This window comes from Octopus bimaculoides, chromosome 7 (assembly GCF_001194135.2).
Source record: "Octopus bimaculoides isolate UCB-OBI-ISO-001 chromosome 7, ASM119413v2, whole genome shotgun sequence".
NCBI classification, from domain to species: Eukaryota; Metazoa; Mollusca; class Cephalopoda; order Octopoda; family Octopodidae; genus Octopus; species Octopus bimaculoides.
The window spans coordinates 25,750,258-25,761,769 of record NC_068987.1 but is presented as its reverse complement, the minus strand read 5'-3'; the positions used below and the strand labels follow the sequence as shown (position 1 = coordinate 25,761,769).

At 36.9% G+C, this 11,512-nt stretch overlaps 1 protein-coding gene across 9 annotated transcripts in view; it reads right to left on the bottom strand.

Annotated features, from left to right (window-relative positions):
• The window catches only part of LOC106874846 (uncharacterized), a 719,848-nt gene that overhangs the window by 113,140 nt on the left and 595,196 nt on the right, over positions 1-11,512 (bottom strand). The gene's annotated exons all lie outside the window — the stretch shown is intronic.

Below are 11,512 nucleotides of genomic sequence, written 5' to 3'. Positions count from 1 at the left end.
CGTATAAATGTCGGAAGGAAGAAAGACTGATTGCGAAACGTGAGTTGACCAAACGTTTCCGAATTTGGAATTTTGGTTACATACATACATACATACCTGAATTAAATTCAGTTACACACACACACACACACACACACACACACACACACGGCACGCATATACGTTCATGTGCTTGCGTGCGCTATTATTATTTAACCTCAGCTGAGTTCAAATCGATCTGATTTATAACCGGAAATCTTGATCACGCCATCTTTTAATCAGACAAAATGTATCTTGTGTGTGAGAGTGTTACACACACACACACACACATACGCAAACACACACACACACACACACACACACACACACACACACACACACACACACACACACATATACAGACTGAAACTGAGAGTGCGTCTCGCAAAAAACCTGTCTTACGCCGAAGATCGCAGTTGAGTGAAACCTGCGCCACAAGACAAACTGTCAGTTTCAATAAAAATAAACAATGTCCTATTCAAAGCTCAGTGAACACTCGTCTCTCATCCATTCAACATAAATCAATGCTTATATATATATGTATATCAATGGATCTCCGTCTATTCAGTTGTTCGATCAAATGAATTTCTTGCAATTTGAATTAGCGTGTAAATGGCTGAACGTTCTATAGACAGGTCTACCTTTTTCGTATTTCTCCGACACAATCAGCTTGGCGCAGTGTGTGCATATATAGTGAAGGCTCGTGACCTTGGGTACTGCATTTGTGATCGCAAGATCAAGATTTTAATTCCCGGATCAGGAGGTGTGTTGTGCTCTTGAGTAAACATTTCACGTTCTCCTGCGATCAGTTCAACATCTGACGTGTTGCACGCCATGCACCTGAATATGTAATGTCGATTAGATAGAGTGAATAAGCTTATTGTACAGCACAAACATTTGGTCATTGTAAACAAATCTTCTGCAGAGGTTCTTCGTCAAGAAATTGCAGAACTCCTCATCTGTCATTTTTGACAGAGGAAATCATCATCAACTACGCACACACACATACTAAATAGTAGATTCTTACGACAAAAGGGTTTGTTTGGGTAAGATAAAAAGCATAGCCGTGTGATTTTATAAAACGTACTGGGGTTAAATCACAGATTTTTTTTCTCACTCTCTGTGACCAGGAAATGAGATCCATCTGACTAGCTTTCGTTAAAGTTTCGTTGGAAATCAGTCACTCAGCCCTAGTAATCCAGAGACTAGTAGTTTATAGCTGTTTATAGTACATTATTTCGATGTGGATGGACTGGCTTTCCTTAACGGAGCCATAAAAACTTGTGTTATTCTATACATTTACGACATTATGGGTGTTTATTCTGTAATGTATTATGTAATGACCGTGGTTACAACATAAGCCATAGTTCACCCGAAACAGCTGTCAAGAAAAGACTAATACAAATGTCCTTTCATGTTTGTATTCTTATTCCGTACTCTTTAATTTGTATTAATTGTGAATATACTTAAGCTTATGTGTGTTTATCTGCCATTCACACACACACACACAAGCACACACACAAGCACACACACACACACACACACACACACACACACACACACACACACACACACACACATACACACATTTGGGTAATACTATATTGGTTTAATTTGCATAATCGTGCAAGCATTGGCGAAATGAACGAACTAATTCATAGAAGTACTACAGTGATGGGATAAGCAGAAATGTAAAGCAAACAAATGAGTGTGTTATGTTAACAACTGTGTATCTTTTGAAAGTTGGCAAAAATCTTGTAGCAAGTTGAAGACTGAAGATCAAAGCAGTATGTAGGAATAAATTATATTTTTACCATATATGCATATCTGCAGTATTATATCAACATTCGGACGTATGACATCCGATTGTCTACTCATCTGAATAAATAATCATATTAGCCCATGCGTTTTAACAAATACAAAATACTATAGAAACAGAATGTGTGTGCGTTATGATTACACACACACACACACACACACACACAAACACACACACACACACAGAACATACATCTTTTCAGGCTCGTTTACGAAACCTGCAGCTGCAATCAATAGCTATTCATTGAAAATTAATTTTATTTATTATTTATCCGAAGTGAATGAATGTGAAGGAAGATGAGAGAAAATTTATCAATTTCTCTGCTCACATTTTCTTTCTTTCTTTATGTTTGCGCTCATAAAACACAATGCATAAAGCAGATGATCAAAAAAGGAATTGTTGAAAGAACTCAAAGAAATCGATACGAAAGAACGATTTAGTATTACTCTGGAGATATTAGTGAGCAAATTCTTAACCACTTCAAACAGAGCCAGCAAAATATATTGAATATCATGCGGTTAATATAAACTATCTTGCAGAAGTGAAAGCTTTCAGTAAGCAAGGAGTCAACGTAAGGTTTCGATTCATAGTTGTTTCATCATTTTATTTCACTTATGTACTTTGTGTTACATCTCTGGCTCATATATAAACAAGCAAACAAGATATCGTACATTCGTTATACGATATGACAACATCTTAGTTCATTATATTCATTCAGTTTTTCCTCACGTTGTTTTTGCCTTATTTAACCAATTTAGATCAAATAAGGAGATGCTTAGTAGATTATCTATAGCAAAATCATGAGTTGAAATACGAATCAAGACGTTGATGAGAAAATTATATAAAGCGTTCTTTTTTTCTTTTTTTTTTTTTAATTCCCATATCCCTATGTCTGTGAAAACGTCTAAATATACAACCAAAACAGAAAGCTTTAGAAATAAGCCCAGATGTAACACTGAAACAGGTTAGTCTATATTGGAAGAGGTTGTAATAACATATTTCGAAATGTCTGCTCAAAAGGTTGTTAAAAAAAAAGAGACTATTGTAAAGGAAAAGCATTGAGTTGGTGGGGAAATGATTGTACATTTATCTTCCATGATAACCTAGGATTGCTTTTTCGCTTAAATGCCGGGAAATGGGGGAAAATTGTAAGATGAAAACCGAAACATACCGTTATAAGGAAATAGAAATTGATGAAAATAACTTGCAGGCAGACCAGAATAAATTCTTTAGAACACTTACCTGAAAAAAATAAAAGAGAAAAAATCGTTAGTTTTCTTTTTACTTCAAAAACACAAAATTTAATAATAATAATAATAATAATAATAATAATAATAATAATAAATATAATAATAACAACAATAACAACAACAACAGCGTTATGTTTATTGAGTTAAATTGAAAACCACAAAGATTTCCATTTTCCATACTCATCTTTAGAAATGTTATAATTTCAATATTCGTCAATATTCTATTTCGATTGATTTGATCTTTAATGCAGATGTAGTGTTTTGTACCTACATATGCATATAGTGCCTGGCTGGATTAGAACTACGGATCCTCGTTTCTAAAATAAGGGCAATGAAATTCTTGTTCATTGGTACAGGGAACAGTGGTTTAAAGAAAAAGAACATTATTATTATCGTCAGTTTTAAAACACAAGTTCCTAGATCGAGTCCAGTCTCATATGTTTATATTCGGGAATGAGATAACTAATGACAATCGGAGATCAAACCGGCTGTTTTCTATAACACAGAGAATCTTTCTCACCCTCTCTCTTCCCTTGGGTGGTGTTTCTCAGGGCTACACTGTGTTGTTTTGACTATAGATTAAAATTTCTTAGAAAATATATTACTGGCATAGCTTTGCTGATACTCTGATAGAAAACAAATACCTTTTCGCTTTTAGTAATTAAATATTTTTATTCTTTCTCTCTCTGTCTCTCTTTCTCATACATATATATTTTTCCTGGTCCCTTAAAAACTGCATTATAGTAAAGCTGTGGTCAGTCGATCGTTTCATCGAACGCGCTGCTAAACCGCTTATAATTTTGTCGCTTAATCAAAGTATCAAAAACTTCCGTAAATAAAGACGATGGTAATCTTAATTGTATGACTTATAGAACACTATATGCCTTATCTGGGCGCAGACGCTTATACTTTGCGTGGTTGCTTGGTTTGAGGTTCAGTGTTACTGCATGACACCCTGGATAAGAACCTTCTACTATAGCCTTGGTTCAATCAAAGCCTAGAAAATAAAACTGAATAGACAGAAATTGTGTAGACTCCCATTATAGGAGGATCCATTTATGTTCAGTGGGTAATCGACTTAATTTTCCACAGAGTTTATCATCACCATTTGACAGCTAAATGTCTTTAGCAGAGCCAACTCTATTGTGAGAATAATGGCTTGGAAACTGGTTCGAGAATAACAATCTTTTTCTTTTAAGAGGATCACGGAGACCTAGAAATTGTCTTGTTTGATAATGTGCACCTTCTAACTAAATCATTAAACAATTATTATCATCGAAATTACAAAATATCTTTAAACGTTCTACTCTTTAAAAGCTACAATTATTGAGTCACACACATAGAAACCTTATGAACCAAGTCATGCAACAGGTTCAGAAAGAACTTAGCTATGCATGAACAGAACAAACCAGCCTTTAAATATCATAAATATATACATATAAAAAAATTTTAAAAAGTTAATAAAAAAGAAAAGGAGGAGGAGACAAGAACGTGCAAGACACTGCAAGTCCCAACTGGACTCTCAATTTCCTCAGATTCATTGATTTACAAAACATACAAGCAGACAGAACGGCACTTTTTCGTTATTACTCCACAAAACATGTCACCGTTTCATTGTCTCGTTTCACCAGATCAGATGTGACGTTTTGTTTTTGTTTTTCTTTCATGCTTATTTCTTTCATGCTAAAGAAAGCAATGATCAGTTTTTAACTTACGTATTCACATGCATAGTCTATGTTTACTTTTATCAAAGGGCAGTCTATATATTCCTTTCTGCTATAGGTACAAGGCCAGCAATTTTTACAAGAGGGGATTAGTCAAATACGTCGACTTCAGCGTTCAACTGGTACTTATTTTATCGATCCTGAAACGATAAAAGGCAAAGTTGACCTCCGCAGCATTTGAACTCAGAACGTATAGACGGACGAAATGCTACTAAACATTTTGCCCGGCATGCTAACGATTCTGCTAGCTCGCTGCCTTTGCCTGTCTATATACTGTCAAATGAACAGATGACATATGTGGAAATATTCTCAGAAGAAGGCAAGGAGAAAAACATACTTCTGAAATAATAATATTATTCCTCATCGGAGGCCATTATAAACCTTACATGGGTGGAATACTTAGAATGTTTTTTCTCAGATAATAATTCGCCCTTATTGGATAATGGTCATTATTATGATCATAAATCTCATTAGTGAAATAGTCTAACCGTATTATCTATAGAGAAGTGTATTGGATTTTAGTGAATGAATTTTGAGTGATGTTATAAACTTATTAGAAAACCGGGAGAGGTCGTCAGTAACAATAATTTCTAACATACATGTACAAATGCATAGTCTGTTATATCGACACCAGTATATAACAGATACTTAGTTTATCGACGTTGGAAGGATAAAAGATAAAATCGACTCTGGCGGGATTTGAACTCAGAGGAAGAATCAATCTATTGGTCAAAATGTCTTCAGGTTCGACCCCACTGCACAGCGGTTTGAACAAGTGTCTTCAGTCGGATTCGCTAATATTTTGCGAACAGAATTTGATACTCATAAACCACACACACACACACACACACAGAAAAGCGCACACACACACACACATGCACACATGCACATATATACATACACATATACACACACGTGTTTGTGTATGTTTATATGAGTGTAAATTGAGAATCGGTACATTCAAACAGAAATAACTTTCTGCACTAATATCCGACTGAGTTATCTTTCCTTACACTAATGTCTTCTTATATCTCATATCTTACGAAAATGACCAAATGAATACCACCAGACAAAAATCCATGGGCCGATATAACAAACTACAAAACTCTTGAAGGTGGTGCCCCAGGATGGCCGCAATCCACATAACAAGGATGGACAGTCTCCAGTAGATTAATTTATTCCAGATACATATAGATAAAGACGGAATCTTCACTAGTGTTCCAATTATACTCAACCTATCCCGATCTCTGTATCTCAGGCATTAATCCTTTCAATGTTTTCCATTTTCTTGTTTGTTTGTTTTTATTAATCTATAGTTTTACCGTTGTATTTGTTTCGTTAGCCGTAGATTAAATAGATTTTTCTCTGAATATAATTGCATTAATCGATTTTTTTGAATAAAAACTATGCACTAAATAGCATTGGCCTTACTACTTAACTTATGTAATAAATAATATGGGTATATCATTTATTAACCCTCTATTAATAGTTTCAATATAATATCATTCAATCCTACGTAGTTGCTCAACCTGCTTGTAATAACAGTCAAATGAATTTGTTCTTAATAACATTATACCGCCTTGAAAAACAGGACACATTTGTTGATATAGACCAGGGTAGCGTTTCTGTGACGGATGCCGGTTCCATATGCCCGCCTCTCAAAAAATATTTGTAAAATTTAAGCCCCTCACCCACCTTCATTTTATTAGTGAGAAGAGAAAATGGAGTTTTACATCCGTATAATTCTTCGTTCGTCCACCACAGTGCTGAGTAAGTTTAAACAGTTTAGAGCCATCTTAATTTTGCTAAAAACCACTATTCGTCCGCTTATTTTTCAATCCTTGAACAAGCTCTTCACCTATGAGAACCTCTGGCTAAAATGTATGAACACACAACACACACACACACATACAAGAGAGTTATTAGTGAGAGATCAATCCGGGCAAATACTTTCTAAGCTCTCTGTTAGTACACCAGGTTAACAATGTTGTTTAGATTAATAAAGAACTCCGCGTATTCTTGTGGCAGGGTCTGAGGTCATAGTTCATCACCATTCTATATTGTAAAGCCATGGTTGTGTTCCATTTATATGGTTTTTACACAGAGTGATATACAAGACAAAACATAAATAATAGTCGTTTTCTTCATTCTAAAATAAAGAAAATATATCTAATGACAGTTATCTATGCCTTGTGTATGTATGTGCGTCTGTGTGTGTATGTCCGGGCGAAATGCTTAGCGGTATTTCGTCTGCCGCTACGTTCTGAGTTCAAATTCCGCCGAGGTCGACTTTGCCTTTCATCCTTTCGGGGTCGATTAAATAAGTACCAGTTAGGCACTGGGGTCGATATAATCGACTTAATCCGTTTGTCTGTCTTTGTTTGTCCCCTCTGTGTGTACCCCTTGTGGGTAGTAAAGAAATAACACACACTCACTCTCTCTCTCTCTCTCCCTCTCTCTCTCTCTCTCTCTCTCTCTCTCTCTCTCACACACACACACACCAAAAATATGACATCAGAACAAGAACTTCGTAATTATATTCAATAGGTAAAAATTGTCACGGCTAAGAGATCCAAACAACACAATATTAGATGCCGTCACATACATACGTACACACATGTATGCACGCCAACATACATACGTCACATACATAAAACATACAAATCTGCATATGCACTGATTCCAAATACTACTACTACTACACACACACACACACACACACACACATACATACATACATACTTTGTCGATGAAATTCTAATGAAGGAGCCTTGGATCCAAGCTAGAAACCAGCTCTTTCTCTATCGACAAGAAATTTTGAAATAAAAACTGAATAAGGACATACATGCACTAACATATATGTGTGCATAAATACATACACACAAGCACAAAACCAATACTTAGTGAGAGTTAGAGAGAAACAACAAACGTGAGTAAGAATAATCGAATGCAGTTGTTGCTTTTCATTTTATTGTTGTTTTAATCCAAATAAGTCATGATCGAGCATTACTATGGCATGAGGTGAGCGTCCCCCTCTTTTTGTATATCCAAGACAATGTTGTCCAATGTCTTTCAATAAAGCTGGCAGGGCTGGATTTGAAGCATTATTAGCTGCTATTTGTAGCATGTCGAGTGACCACTTAATTATCCCTTCGTTGACTTGCATTAGAAGGCAATAAGTAGCTGACAGTTGAATCGGTAGTCTGTCGAACATCCAGTTTTACTGACCGGGATTCGTGTTTCCTCTTCGGAACCGTTGCACTGGCGTTTACAGACAGCCAAGACAGTTAACCTACATCAGTGGCACAGTCGACAGCCAGCAATTATATTTTCTGTTTTGCTTTTTTTTTTTTTTTTTTGTATTATTAATAAGGGATGGAAAGAAAAGCAGCACCCAAGACCCTTTTTCTGAGCATCCGAAACTGACAGAAAAAAGGGAAGAAATTATCTTCAGGCCAGTGAATTGATCCGAATTTTGAAACAAAGTGGAGTTTGCTAAAAGTAGATTCCACTTTGTTGCCAGCTTTCGGGCCACTGCTAAAAGCACTGGAAGACCACTTGGTGGCATTAAACGGGACGACGGGTTAACTGCAAATAAGTGCTGCAGCTCAAGAATTTCTCTTGTTTGTAATGACGAGATCAAATCTGCTACTTATGGTAGAATCATTAACAACGTGTCTCAGCTTGTAATTCCAAAACAGAAGAATGAAATGAAGAAACAAGAATTCCAACAAAAATAAAAGAAAATGTAAAAAGATAAATTGATGAAAAACAAAATAAAATAACAAAACCTTCCTTTACCCCTTCACCCCAATCGCTATCTGCTAGACAACTTTGTTCTTAAGTTTTGTAGTTCAAATTTTTGCTCTATATTCTAGTAGTCTTTCAGATTGAAAGATAATAGAGATGCTAAAGAGACTGTTTTCAGTTATAACAATAACAAAAAGAAAAAAGAAAAGAAAAAAAAGCACAACAATAGATCAACAACACAAACCACTAAACAACAATAAAAAAAGAAGTAATTTTCGAAACTGGCTTACTTTATTATTATTATTATTATTATTATTATTTGGTAAATCCGGTCTCTGATTGGTGGTGAAGGTGATGATGTGGGGGGAACGGAAATGTCAATTTGCCTTTAAAGAATAGGGTGAGAAAATCAGCACCGCAGAATTTTGGTGATCAGGCGAACCAAACTGAAGAGATGGTTGCCTTCCCGACCATAACCACCACTACCACAACCGTCACCAAAACCACTACCACTACCACCACCGCCTTCACAGCCACTAACTCCATCTACACCACCACCATCATCAAACACAACTGCTAGTACGACCACAAGGGCCATCATCTTTACAATAACTACTACTACTACCACCACCACCACCACTAGTTTTACTGTTGCTACTGCTACCATCATACGACCTAGCATCATCCCGGTTAATAGCAGCATTAGCCGATGGACTAGCACCATGTTTGTTCCTTAACCGCCGACACCAGCACCATGGCCTACTCCACTACCATCATCTGAGACTGAACTCACACCGCACCACAATTAGCCCAACCAATATGCTCCCACTACCGCTATTAACGACCCACTGCTAACATCATTCCCCATTAACAACCTCCTGCACTATTAACAACCGACCTAACAGCACTCCTCCTCACCACCACCACCACCACCAATCCCCTGCGCCATCACTTCCGGCACATAAGCAATTCTTCGTTGATGCAGCCAGCACCAGCACCACCGTCACCAACCGCCATCACCACCTCCTCCTCTTTCGAAGCTATTAAGGACGACCCAACAACCATCACCTTTACCAGAACGTCTATCACAATCACCATCGTATACCTCAAAACGCTTGAATCTCATTTACATATTCAGAGAAGAAACAGGAAAAAAATAATTTAAATAACAACATAAAGTAAGAAATACCATCCAACTCTCCAATTTTGGTTTAAACCAAAACTGTTTGGGGCGGATATGTCATGCACTTTGTACTTGAGTATAATATGGCTTGTTCCAAGTTGCGGTGGTGGTGTTGGGGATGTGAAACTAAGTTATAGAGGGTATACTAGGATTGCGGTAGTAATGATTATGACAGTACTGGGAATAGCAATAATGTTGGTGGTTGTAGTGGTGGTGATGATAATCCTTTGTATTATAGACACACAAGGTCTGAAATGTGGTGGGAGGGGGTTGGATCTACCCCAGTACGATCTCGAAAGGATGAAACGCAAAGCTGATCTCGGTGGAATTTGAACTCAGGACATAAAGAGGGATGAAATGCCGATAAGCATTTTCTCCGGCTTGCTAACGATTCTGCCTGTTCGTCGCCTTAGTGTTATTGATAATAATCCTGTCTGTTATTGGCTCAAGGACTGAAATTTTGCGGGAGGGTCTATCAACCCCAGTGTTCGACTAGTATTTGATTTATCAAGCCGAAAGGATAAAAGGCAAAGTCGACCTCGGCGGCATTTGAACTCAGAACATAAAGACGGACGAAATGCTGCTAAGCATTTTGTCTGGCGTGTTAATGATTTTTCTCACCGTCTTAGTAATAGTGATAATAATTTTGTGAAAGTGAGGGTGACGAGCTGGTAGAACCGTTAAGCACGCCGGACAAAATGCTTAGCAGCATTTCGTCCGGCTCAACGTTTTGAGTTTAAAATGCCACCGAAGTCGACTTTGCCTTTCAACCTTTCGGGGTCTATAAAATGAGAACCAGTTAGGCACTGGGGTCAGTGTAATCGACATCATCCAACTCCCGAAGTTGCTGGCCTTGTACCGAAATTTGAAGCCAGTAATGTTGTGAAAGTGATAGGAGTCTTGAGGGCGATGATTTTCAGCTATAGCTGTGGAAGATATGGTATTGTTTGGTGGAGGTGGTGGTGGCACTGTCGTGAATTGTCACGATGTTCACAGTGGGCACCTCTGTGCCACTGGACAGAACCAACTACTCTTAAAATACAGTAAGGTAGTAACTAAGATTGGTTCACTCCGAGCAACGTTTTTATGGAGATGCTGTATAAGCATAATAGACTTCAGGGCCTGAGGGTGCGCAAACTCAGATAGCACACAATCTAGCTACATCATTGGAGATAAGTATTATTTGAAATTAAACATAGACACTTTAAGCCATTTCTATAAATTATACAACTTATTCTTTGCTCTTGGGTGTGTATTATTAGATTTTAAAACTAAATTATGACTAAATTATTTCCTGATTCTGCAAGACAAGAATTATGATAAAGAAATAAGTTTCTAGTAATGAATTTTTAAGAAAATTCATGCATTGGCAACAAAATGCTTTCGGAATCAGATCTACTGCGTGGATTCTTGGACAAGTTTCTTCTCCTGTAGTCTCGAACCAACCAATGCTTTGTGAATGCAATTGGCAGGCAGAAAACTGCGCGGAAGCTCATTCTATATATATATTCTATCAATACAACATACTAAGTGTATGTGCGTAATTGAAATGCAAGGCGCTGCAGTTTTCGTTCTGGAAAAATCTATTTATAGACGTATAGTGTTAAAAAAACACAATATGCTCCAGAGTTAGGCGAAACGATATCGTCCAAGAAGTGACCGCGATTTCGCTTCGCCAAGCTCCGAATTATATTGTATTTTATATATATATATATATATATATATATATATATTCTTTTATTCTTTTACTTGTTTCAGTCATTTGACT